Genomic DNA, 13,230 nt, shown 5'->3' with positions numbered 1-13,230 from the left:
TCACTGACCATTCCTGTTCCTTGATCCTCCTACTTCTTTCTGCAACCATCAGTAATTTTTAGAACAGATAAAAATGAAATTTCTATTGTAGTGTTTCTACCTGGTTTGTTTTATTTTTTCCCTCTATTTCTAAGGACCTCTCCATTTTTCCACCAGAGGCCACAATTAAACTCTCTCTATTAAGTAGCGGCTAATTTGGTTCCCTTTTCTTTTGTTATTATTACTAACAAAAAATACATTTAACTGTCAGTGAGAACTTCTGTTCAGCACTTTGATAACTGATGTTACCCTACCAAGTTATTATGACTTCACTCAAAATAAAAAAAAAAAAAACAACAATATTTTAGTTAAATTGTGCAACCTTATCGTGTGTGAATTTGCTTTTTCCTTTAGGGTTACTATGTCATTTGGATTACATTTTAAAAACTGTAAGGTTGCCCCAGCACTACTTTCATATGCTCCAGAAATTTAGGTATTTCACATTGGAAACCACTGTCTAATCAGTTATTTTTGATCTTTTGAAGCAGCCCTGGAATTGATCCATATCAATATGTATACTCAACACTGTATAGTATTCACTATGTGCCAGGTTGAGCTTGGCACTTTACAGATACAGGTAGTCCCTGACTTACGATGTATTTGAAATATGATGAACCACACTCACGACTGTCTGTGGTTTTTTTTCATGGGGGCGGGGGGATACATCTTATTGTTAGCAATATGTACTACTTACAGTGTTGCAGCACATAATTTGCTGATGTTATCATTCTCAGATGTTCACTTGCACATGTTCAGTGTTATGATTTACTGTTCAAAACACTACCGTATAGCAGGCTATGGCAGGGTCTACAGTGAAGTTGGTGTCGGGAGTCGTAACAAATAGAAAGTTGGGCAATGTTCAACTCTGGTAACACCCATCCAGCAGCCATTTCAACTGACTTCATTGTTATGACACTGACTCCAACTTCATTGTAGACCAGGCCTATACTATGATCTTAGTCAGCGTTTCATACCATCAGAAGCATCAGTTATTAATTTGAAGTCAAGTTGTTCCAACCCCCAAAAACAAATAAAGATCAGATTTATAAAGATACTGATAATAAAAGGCAATACCATATTTTGACACAAATAACACACACCTTCTGCATTTGTTTGCTAATCACTCCCTCTTTCCTTGAGGTATTTTTTGTAAGCATGCTATGCTAATTTTTTACAGCAACATGTAAAAAAAAAAAATTGGCATAGCTGCATTTCTGAAAATACCTTGCAGGGGAGGGAGTGGTTGGAAAGCAAACGTAGAAGGCGCATGTTATTTGCATAAAATACAATAATAATGAGAATTTTTAAAAAAGAGGTATTCAACTTACGTCAGAACTGACTTACAACGGAGTCATCGATCAGAACCTCGTCGTGAGTCAGGGACTTGTATTATTTAATTTTTAAAAAACAGTGATATCCTAATTTTACAGATGAGGAATGGGAAAGGTTAAGTAACCTCTCAAAACACACAGCTAGTAGTTGGATTTTGACACCAAGTCTATCTAAACCTGGAGCCCATGCTTTTTTCCCACCTTATGTTGCCTCTCCTATAGGGTCGCTATGAGTCGGAATCGACTCGATGGCACCGGGCTGGGTTTTCTCCTCTTGGTAGGTGAAAAGATTATTGATCAGTCATAAAAGACAGTATGGATTCAGATTTTTTTAAATAGTTTGCTCATGTTTCAAAGAAAGGCTCAAGTCCTTTGCTTTGATAGAGGTGAGTGTCCTCTGTATTTAACTTTCCATCTGGTCACTTGGCCACTAAACTAGATAATCAGAACTACTTTGAAACCAGAAATCTAGAGTAGCTTTTAAGAAAACCTTATAGTTGTTTCTTTTGTAACTATTATTGTTTTGAAGGTTGTCACTGTATTCTGCCAAATTTTTAAATGTTTGGATATGGTGTAACTCTTTTAAAAATAAATTTTCTGTCAAACATAAGCTTGCCCTTTAGCAAATATTAACAAAAGCAGAGGAATAACAACTTTATTACATTAAATTGAGCTTTGGGGTAAGAATGAAGGGACACAGGACTATCCCACCTGTCTCGTTAGATGAAGCTAGACAGTGATTTAACCAGGCCCTTACACTTCTTGGAAACCCTGGTGGTGTAGTGGTTAAGAGCTACGGCTGCTAACCAAAAGGTCAGCAGTTCAAATCCACGAGGCACTTGTTGGAAACCCTGGTGGTGTAGTCGTTAAGAGCTACGGCTGCTAACCAAAAGGTCAGCAGTTCAAATCCACGAGGCACTTGTTGGAAACCCTATTGGGCAGTTCTGCTGTGTCCTATAGGGTCTCTATGAGTTGGAATCGACTCGACGGCAACAAGTTTGTTGGGGTATTTTTTACACTTCTTAGTAGACCCAGAACTACTAATTCCCAGGCCACTGTTTCCCTCCACCACCACCCCCAACCCCACAGCATGTTGCCTTTCTTTTACACCTCCTTTTTCTATAATTTATAACTTTTTCATAGGGAAATGAATTTAATCAACAAATATTTATCAAGTTTCTGCTATGTGCCAGACCCTGTACAGGCACTGGGATATAATCCCTGCCTTGATTACTAGACGGTAGTCCCTTACAATCTAGTGTGGAAGATTTTAAGTAACTAAGTATGATAAATTAAACACATTTATCATAAGGGAGTTATGGAAGCCTATAACAGGTAATTAACCTTGTCAGGTGGGGAAGGCTTTGGTATCATTAGGAACAACCTCCTAGAGGTAATGACACTAAAGCTGAGACATGAAGGATGAAAGCTTATGTCATGAAATGGCAGCCTTACTGATGTGGTAGTCCAAACATTTGTCTAGCTTCCTCATACATGTACCAAAGTAACATCTGGTAGTCCACGTGCTTAGAAGGATACAGCACATAGAGAACCAGTAGTCTCACCAGACCAAAACCCAGGATCCCGGACTCAGATTTTCTATCAGGAGAACATGAAAGACCCAATGGGCCTAATAGAGTTGTTATAAAAGATTTGGTAAGAAATCTACTATTGATTGTCTCCATAGTAATTAATAACAAAGATGTAAACAATGTCTATATAGTCATTGTATTTGATCAGCTCTGTGGACCCTAAATAAGAATTCCTCTGAAGAGGGTACTATTACTTAAGAGACCAAGCCTAAGCTAGCCAAAACAAGAGACACAGTACTCATCAGTTCTGAGCTGCAGATATAGGGAGAATTTCAAATGTCCTTTTCCATTTATATTTATTCATTATTTTATCATCTTTTTCTGTCATTCCTATTATCTAAGTGTAAGTCTCTTTCAGGTTTTTTTTTTTTTTTTGCATTATTTACATTAAATTAAAAACAAAGCCCGAATGAAATGATTTGATGTCTGAGATTTGCTTCAGAATTATCCAGATTAGAGGTGGTGATGAGTAGGGAGTTGTATAGTTGAAACAAGATTTACCCAAAGTTGATAATTTTCAAAGCTGTGTGAAGAGTAATTGGGAATTTAGTTTGAAATTTAATAAAAAGTTGGAGAAAATAAGCCAAAACATTATGCGTTATTTTGGTAGATATTAGAAAACTCAATTCCAAAAGCCTTGACATTAATGAAGTAAATGATCTTTGAAAATCTCCTTTATTTTTTAGTACCTGCCGGACGTTAAAGTCTATGACTTTACTAAAAATTGCTCAAATTATCCTTGCTGCTTTTTACGAAAAATCAGTGGCTTAGAGTGCAGAATGACCTCCGGAAAGTTTAACTGGCTTGTGGCCTTCAGATTCTGACAGGGCAACTTCAGCAGATGTGTAAGGCTAGAGGCTGAAGCCTCTGAGAAAGTACCATGGTGATGGCAGTGATTAGCATTGAGAGATTTTTTTCAATCAATACTGACAGTGAGAAAGAGTTGACATAAATAACCATATCTTTCTCTTTGAAATGACAATCAATAATAGGAACTTGTAGGACAGTGGTTCTCAAGCCAGCTGAGCATCAGAATTAACCTGGGGAGCTTTTAACAACTACAGATGCCTGGCTCCACCCCTAGAGATTGAGTTTCATTTGGTTAGGGTCGGGCCAGGACAGTAGTATGTTTTAAAAGTTCCCCAGTTGATTCTAATGTGCAGCCAGACTTGAGAGCCTGTTTTAGAACCTAAACATAAAGCAGCTTTTTCAGCTCTTTAAAGAACGTTTCCCCAGTGGATACAGCTGTCATTTCCACTGAATGGCATTACAGTCTTTTGTCTGGAATGTTACATTGATTTACCTGTCATAGTGGTAGCTGCTTTGTAATGACTCACTGTCATCAGTGTTGAATCAAGATATTTTTCCAAATGTGTATTTGAATTCAAATTATATTTTGACACGAAGTCTTTTTAAATTTCATCAGTGATGAATCAAGGTATTTTTCTAAATCTGTATTGAATTTCAATTTATATTTTTGAAACTATGCGCTTCTTAAATGTATTCTATCAAATATTACTGTTTTGTTTTTTGAATTACCAGTCAGACAAGCATAAGTATTCATTTGTCAGCTGAACGGGAAAAGAAAAAATATGAAAGCAAGTAAAGTTTGCTATTCTGCCACTAGAAATACTTTGAAGTGAACAGAAAGACCTTGTCTCTTTTATTTGTGTTTTCTCCAGTGCCTGAAGCAGTGATACAGAACAGGCATTCAGTATAGTTTTTGCTGAAAGAGTAAATCAATTTATGAAATCTTAAATCTGTTTTCGCCACGCGTCAGTTTGTCATACTGTATGTAGTAGCTTGCATGTTCCTGTGATACTGGAAGCTATGCCACCAGTATTTCAGATACCAGCAGGGTCATTCATGGTGGACAGATTTCAGCAGAGCTTCCAGACTAGGAAGAAGGACCTGGTAGTCTGCTCTGAAAAAGCTGGCCAGTGACAACCGTGTGAATAGCAGCAGAACAGTGTCTGGTGTAGTGCTAGAAGATGAGCCCCTCAGGTTGGAATGCGCTGTAAGTAAGAGTAGAGTTAACCTTAATAATAGGGATGGAGTTAAGCTTTCGGGACCTTCGTTTACTGATGCAGCATGACTCAAAATGAGAAAAAACAGCTGCAAACATTCATTGATTATCGGAATATGGAATGTTTGAAGTATGAATCTAGGCAAATTGGAACTCATCAGAAGTGAAATGGACTGCGTAAAGATTGATATCCTAGGCATTAAAAAAAAAAACTGAAATGGACTGGAATTGACCACTTTGAATCAGACAATCATATGGTCTAAAATACCAGGAAAGACAAATTGAAGAGGAACAGAGTCACATTCATCATCAAAAAAGAACGTTTCAAGATCTGTCCTGGTACAGTGCTGTCAGTGATAGAATAATAGCCATACGCCTACAAGGAGGACCACTTAATACAACTATTATTCAAATTTACGCACCAACCGCTAATGCTAAAGATGAGGAAATTGAAGATTTCTATCAACTTCTGCAGTCTGAAATTGATCAAACAGGCAATCAAGATGCATTGATCATTACTGGGGATTGGAATGCAAAAGTTGGAAACAAAGAAGAAGGGTCAGTAATTGGAAAATATGGCCTTAGTGATAGAAACAATGCTGGAGATCACACAATAGAATTTTGCAAGACTAACAACTACTTCATTGCCAATACTTTTTTTCAACAACATATGTTTATACACATGGACCTCGCTGGATGTAATACACAGGAAACAAATGACTGTATATGTGGAAAGAGACGATGGTAAAGCTCAATATCATCAGTCAGAACAAGGCCAGGGGCCATCTGTGGAATAGACCATCAATTGCTTTTATGCAAGTTCAATTTGAAGCTGAACAATATTAAGGCAAGTTCATGGGAGCCAAAATGTGACCTTGAGTATATTCCACCTGAATTTAGAGACCATCTGGAGAATAGATTTGATGCATTGAATGCTAATGGCCAAAGACCATATGAGTTGTGGGAGGACATCATATATCACGAAAGCAAAAGGTCATTAAAAAGACAGGAAAGAAGGACCAAAATGGATGTCAGAAGAGACTGTGAAACTTGCCCTTGAATGTTGAGCAGCTAAAGCAAATGGAAGAAATGATGAGGTAAAAGAGCTGAAGAGAAGATTTCAAAGGGTGGCTTGAGGAGACAAACTAAAGTATTGTAATGACATGTGCAAGACCTGGAGTTAGAAAACCAAAAGGGAAGCACATGCCTGGCATTTCTCAAGCTAAAAGAACTGAAGAAAAAATTCATGCCTTGAGTTGCAGTACTGAAGGATTCTGCAGGGAAAATATTGGATGATGAAGGAAGCATCAAAAGAAGATGGAAGGAATACACAGTGTCACTGTACTAAAAAGAATTGGTTGACATTCAGCCATTTCAGGAGGTAGCATATGATCAATAACTGATGGTACTGAAGGAAGAAGTCCAAGTTGGACTGAAGGCATTGGCGAAAAACAAGGCTTCAGGAATTAGCAGATTACCAATTGAGAAGATTCAACAAATGGATGCGATACTGGAATCGCTCACGCATCTATGCCAAGAAATTTGGAAGCCAGCTACCTGTCCAACTGACTGGAAGAGATCCATATTTGTGCCCATTCCAAAAAAAAAAAAAAAAGGTGATCCAACAGCATGCAGAAATTATCTAACAATATCATTAATATCACACACAAGTAGAATTTTGCTGAAGATCATTCAAAAGCGGTTGCAGCAGTACATCAGTAGGAAGCTGTCGGATTCAGAAGAGGAAGTGAAGAAAGATATCATTGCTGGTATCAGATGGATCCTGGCTGAAAGCCGAGAATACAAGAAAGGTGTTTACCTGTGTTTTATTGACTATGCAAAGGCATTCACTATGTGGATCATAACAAATTATGGATAACATTACAAAGAATAGGAATTCCAGAACACTTAATTGTGCTTATGTGGAACCTGTACATAGACCAAGAAACAGTCATTCAAGCAGAACAAGGGGATACTGCGTGGTTTAAAGTCAGGAAAAGTGTGGGTCAGGTTGTATCCTTTTACCATACTTTATTCCATCTGTATGCTGAGCAAATAATCCGAGAAGCTGGACTATATGAAGAAGAACAGGGCATCGGGATTGGAGGAGGTCTCATTAACAGCCTGTGATATGTAGATGACACAACCTTGCTTGCTGAAAGTGAAGAGGACTTGAAGCACTTACTGATGAAGATCAAAGACTAGCACCTTCAGTGTGAATTGCACCTCAACATAAAGGAAACAGAAATCCTCACAACATCATGATAAATGGAGAAAAGATAGAAGTTGTCAGGATTTCATTTTACTTGGCTCCATAATCAACACCCATGGAAGCAGCAGTCAAGAAACCAAACAAAGTATTGCATTGGGCAAATCTGTTGCAAAAGACCTTTTTAAGGTGTTAAAAAGCAAATATGTCACTTTGGGGACGAAGGTACACCTGACCCAATCTATGATGTTTTCAGTTTTCTCATATGCATGCAAAAGCTGAATAAGGAAGACTGAAGAATTTGTTGTTGTTGTTGTTGTTGTTGTTCTTAGGTGCCGTCGAGCCAGTTCCAACTCATAGCGGCACTGTGCACGACAGAACGAAACACTGCCCGGTCCTGAGCCATCCTTACAATCGTTGTTCTGCTTGAGTTCATTGTTGCAGCCACTGTGTCAATCCACCTCGTTGAGGGTCCTCCTCTTTTCCGCTGACCCTGTGTTCTGCCAAGCATGATGTCCTTCTCCAGGGACTGATTCCTCCTGACAACATGTCCAAAGTATATAAGACGCAGTTTTGCCATCCTTGCCTCTAAGGAACATTCTGGCTGTACTTCCTCTGAGACAGATTTGTTCATTCTTTTGGCAGTCCATGGTATATTCAATATTCTTTGCCAACACCACAATTCAAAGGCGTCGATTCTTCTTTGGTCCTTGAATTATGGTGTTGGTGAAGAATATTGAATATACCATGGACTGCCAGAAGAACAAACAAGTCCATTTCAGAAGAAGTATAGCCAGAATGCTCCTTGAAAGCAAGGATGTTGAGACTACATTTCACATACTTTGGACATGTTATCAGGAGGGACCAGTCCCTGGAGGAGGACATCATGCTTGGTAATGTAGAGGGTCAGTGAAAAAGAGGAAGATCCTCAGAGAGATGGATTGACATGGTGGCTGCAACAGTGGACTAAAGCATAACAATTGTGCGGATGGTGCAGGACTGGGCAGTGTTTCTTTTGTACATAGGGTTGCTATTAGTCAGAACCAATTCAGTGGCACCAAACAACAAGAAGTCTGGTTTATCTCTGATAAATTTGAGTACAATAGAAAAGGAAGTTCTATTTAATTGTTTTTGCTTTTTTTTTTTTTTCTTACATGCTTATCCTTTTTTATCTGTTTTGGTTTTGTACTAGATTCTGTTCTAGTTGCTATAGGTACAGCAGTGAACAAAAGAGACAAAAATCTCTCCCCTTATGAAACTTACATTCTTGTATGTATGTATATATAAAAATAGTGGTGATAATGCCCTTTATTCCATTCTCCTTCCTCCCTAAAATCAGGGAAAGGGGATGGTATTGAGGAGGGAGGAGGACTTACTGAGAAGGTGCAATTTGTGTAAAGATCTAAAAAGAGGTGAGAGAGCAGACACTGTTGCTATCTGTGGAAATATATCAGGCAGAGGGAATGGGAGGTGCAAAGGCTCTAAAGCAGGAGCAGGCCTGGTTTGGTCACAAAATACCGAGGATGGTGAGGCTGCGATAATGAGTAGAGGCAGGAATAGAAAGACAGGATCAGAGAGAAGTACTGGGCTTGGGGTGAGTATGGTCCAAATTGTATAGGCCTTGTGTTTTGTTTTGTTTTTTTAATGTAGCCATGGTAATGTTTTTTACTTTTATTGTAAGTGAGTTGGAGAGCAATTGGTAACTTCTGAACAGTGAAATGACCTGATCTGACATACATTTTAACAGCAGTACACGGGCTGCTGAGTTGAGAATTACAATAGATGGCAAAGGCAGGGAGACCAGTTAGGAGACTATTTTGGTAACTTAAGCAAGAAATGGTGTGGACCAAGATGAAAACAGTGGAGGTAATAAGAAGAATCAGATTCTAGACATATTTTGAAGATAGAACCATCAGGATTTGATGACTAGTTGGCCATGTAATGTGAAAAGAGTCAAGGTTAACCACAAGATTTTTGTCCTGAGCAATTGATTCTAGAAGGTTTGGGTAGCCATCTACTAAGATGGGGATGTCTGTAGGAGGACCAGGTTTTGGGGGGAAGATGAGCAACTCAGCTTTGGTTGTTGTAAATTCTGAGATGCCTGTCAGACATTCAAGTGGGGATGTCAAGTAGACAATCAGATATAGAACCTGGAATTCAAGGACAAGGTCTAGGCTGGAGATACAAATTTGATACTTTTCAGCACATTTATTGTTAGGGGCCATCAAGTCAATTTTGACTTATAGCGACCCAGTGTACAACAGAATGAAATACCACCTGGTCCCGCACCATCTTCATAATCGTTTCTATGTTTGAGCCCATTGTAGCTATCTAATATTTAAAACAGTGGAATTGGATGACATCACCAAGGGAATGAGTGTATACAAAGGAGAGGAGATCCAAGAGCAGAGCCCTGGGATTGTCCAGTATTAAGAGGTCTGAGAACAAGAGGAGGAACCAGCAGAGGAGACTTGAGAAGGAGTGCCAGAGAAGGGGGAAACCAGGCAAGTGGGAACCAGGGGAAAAAAGTGTTCTAAGGAGAAAGGAGTGATCAATTGTGGCAAATGCGGCTGACAGATTGAGAACAGAGAAATGTCAGTTAGACTTGGCAACATGGAGATTTTTTATGTATTAATTCTCAGAAGAATTCTGTGCTCCTATTTTACTAAATTAAAAAAAAAGTTTCAGAGCCACTGAATAACTTGTTAAAGGTAAAACACTAGTAAGTGACAGATCTAGGAACTGCACCTGTATCTATCTCTCTTAACCACTATACTGTACCTCCTTTTTACATCATTTTGACTTTTTTTTTTTTTTTAATATTTTAAACTATGGGTAAAAATACAGATAAATGTATTAAAGACACAACATCCTCTGCTCAGGACTAATAGATTTTAATATTTCTAATATTTAATTCAGATGTCCATTTTTAAATAAGAGAAACAAAGTATTATAGATTTAATCATTCACACAAGTATTAATTGAATGCCTACTGACTACCAGGCACTTGTTCTGGGCACTTGGTAGATAATAGTGAAGAATACAATGATTCCTGCCCTTAGGGGAAAACAGGTACTAAACAATAAAAAAAACGAAACCTGTTGCCATCAAGTCAATTCTGACTCATAGCAACCCTGCAGGACAGAGTAGAACTGCCCCATAGAGTTTCCAAGGAGCGACTGGTGGATTCAAACTGCTGACTTTTAGGTTAGCAGCTATAGCACTTAACCACTATGCCATCAGAGTTTCCAATAAACAATAATTACATGTTAATAAATGATAAGTGCTGTGGATAAAAAAGAAGAAAAATATATAGCAGGGTAAGAAGATCAGGAGTAACTATGTGGCACATGGAGGGCAGGGTGTACTTTTTAATAGGGTGATCCGATAGGCTGTATTGAGAAGGTGACCTTTGAGCAAAGACTTGAAGTAGGTGAGGAAGTTAGCCTTTCCGATATCTGGGGGAAGATTGTTTGGGGTAGCAGGAATAGACAATACAAAGTCCCCAAGATGTGATGTTTCCATTGTTCTTTTTCCCAATCCATTCTTCCCTCCCCAGAGCAACTGATACTGTGAATTTAATGTGTATCCTTGCAGTATTTGTTTTTATACTTTTACTACATACATGTGTGTCCATAAACAGTATCTAGTATTGTCTGTTCTTAATTTGAAGGAGCTCTGGTGGCGCAGTGGTTAAACACTTGGCTGCTAACCGGAAGGGCAGCGGTTCAAACCCACCAGCTGCTCCAGGGAAGAAAGATGTGGCAGTTTGCTTCCATAAAGGTTTACAGCTTTGGAAACCCTGTATAGAGTCGTTATGAGTCAAAACTGACACCATGGCAGTGGGTTTGGGTTTGGTTCTTAATTTATGTAAATAATGCCGTACCATGCTTGCTTTTTTCATTCAAAATTATGAGTGAAATATATAAATCTACTTCATTCATTTTTAACGGTTATTTAATATTTTCCTATGAATATGCCACAATTTATTATTATTTTTTTGTATTGCAAGTAGTGTTCTGTTAACTATCCTCACACATATCTTGTTTTGCATAAGTGAGAAGAGTTTTTTATGCTTTATACCTAGAAGTGGAATAGATGGACTATTCATATGTATTTTCGACTTTATTGCCAAATTATTGTTCAATTGCTTATATCAACAGTGTGTGAAAAGTACTATTTCTTCATGTCCTCATCAATCCTTGCTTGGTCTTTCATTTTTGTCAGTCTAATAGATTGAACATTTTGTTTTTATATTAATTTCCCAGGTTACTAGTGATATTGTGCACCAACAGGGCTCCAAGTGAAATTGAGCTCCTTTTCAAATGTTAATTGGTCAGTCATCTTTGCCCCTTTTGTAAATTGCCTGCCCAGATCCTTTGCCCATTTATCTACTGGTTGTTTTTTTCTTATTGATTTACATAATTTTGTTTAGAGTGATCTTTCTAAATGCTGTCTGGAAATTAAGATGACTGCAAAGTATTTTGTTACCAAAACAAAAAAACCTGTTGCCCTCGAGTGGATTCAGACTCATAGGGACCCTACAGGACAGAATAGGACTGCCCCATAAAATTTCCAAGGAGCGACTGGTGGATTTGAACTACCGACCTTTTGGTTAGCAGCCGAGTTCTTAACCACTACACCACTAGGGCCCCTTTTGTTACCACCCACTGCTAAATAATAGAATTTACTTCAATTTTTTTTTTTAGTTTTTCGAATAAAGATCCATTCTTACAATTTAGTAAGTCAGCTCTTATTCTGTTAAGTTGTGGATTATGACTTCCTCAATTTTTATTGTCAGCTGCCCTTGCCTTATCTCCAGTTCATGGCGAGCTTACGTATGACAGAAATGGCAGAGTGAAATATTGCCCGGTCCTGCACCATCTTCACGATCATTAGTATGTATGGGTCCATTGTTGTGGCTGTTGTGTCAGTATACCACGTTGAGCGTTTCCTTCAATTCTGCTGACTCTCTACCTTGCCAGACTTGAGGTCCTTTTGTAGCTATTGGTCTTTCCTGATGACGTGTCTAAGGTAAGTGAGCCAAAGTTTTGCCATCCTCACTTCTGAGGAGCATTTTGGTTGTATTTCTTCAGAGACTGATTTGTTCGTTCTTCTGTCATTCCATGTATATTCCTGGGTAGTGCAGGCAGTTAACTTGCTTGGCTGCTAACTGAAAGGTTAGAGGTTCAAGACCACCCAGAGGCACTTTGGAAGAAAGGGCTGATAATCTACTTTGGAAAAATCAGGCATTGAAAACCCTGTTGAGTACAGTTCTACTGTGACACATGGGGCCACCATGGGTCAGCATCAACTCAGCCTCAACTGGTTAACTGGTTTATTCCTTAATTACCTGCTGCCAATCTGGCACAAGGTGGAAAGGTAAAAAAAGATGAAGTAAAATCAAAATCAGAAATTGGTTGCCTTGTTAGCTTTAATAAAAAATTTTGGGGGGGAGTAGAGAATATAGCTACAAGGAGATATAGATATAATATCTGTTTTTTCTTTATGACTAAAGTTTGCCTGTCCCAAGCTACGATCTTTTCAGTAGCCTCATATGCATGCAAAAGCTAGATAATGTAAAAGAAAGAAAACTGGATGCGTTCGCATGGTGGCGGCGGCAAAAATATTGAATGTGCCGTGGACTGCCTGAAGAACAAACAAATAAGTCTTAGAAGAAGTGCAACCAGAATGCTCCTTAGAAATGATGGCAAGACTTTAACTTACTTACTTTGGAGACCTCATCAGGAAAGACCAATCACTAGAAAAGGGCCTTGTGTTTGGTAAAGTAGAGGGTCAGTGAAAACGAGGAAAGCCCTCAATGAGGCGGATTGACGCGATAGCCACAACAATGGACTCAACCGTACTAACAATCATACTGATGGCTCAGGCCTGGGCAATGCTTCATCCTGTTATACGTAAGATTACCGTGAGTCACAGCCAACTCAACAGCAACTAACAGCTGCATGTATACATTTATTTTTGTATTTATTATATATTTTTAATAAGCTATCCATTCTAACTTCCCGCATT

The 13,230-nt window shown here is 38.5% G+C and overlaps 1 protein-coding gene across 6 annotated transcripts in view; it reads left to right on the top strand.

Annotated features, from left to right (window-relative positions):
• The window catches only part of RPAP2 (RNA polymerase II associated protein 2), a 117,829-nt gene that overhangs the window by 50,159 nt on the left and 54,440 nt on the right, over positions 1–13,230 (top strand). The gene's annotated exons all lie outside the window — the stretch shown is intronic.

Source organism: Loxodonta africana, chromosome 3 (genome assembly GCF_030014295.1).
Source record: "Loxodonta africana isolate mLoxAfr1 chromosome 3, mLoxAfr1.hap2, whole genome shotgun sequence".
Classification (NCBI taxonomy): Eukaryota; Metazoa; Chordata; class Mammalia; order Proboscidea; family Elephantidae; genus Loxodonta; species Loxodonta africana.
Note: the sequence above shows the minus strand (reverse complement) of the source record. Positions and strands in the feature narration are given on the sequence as shown.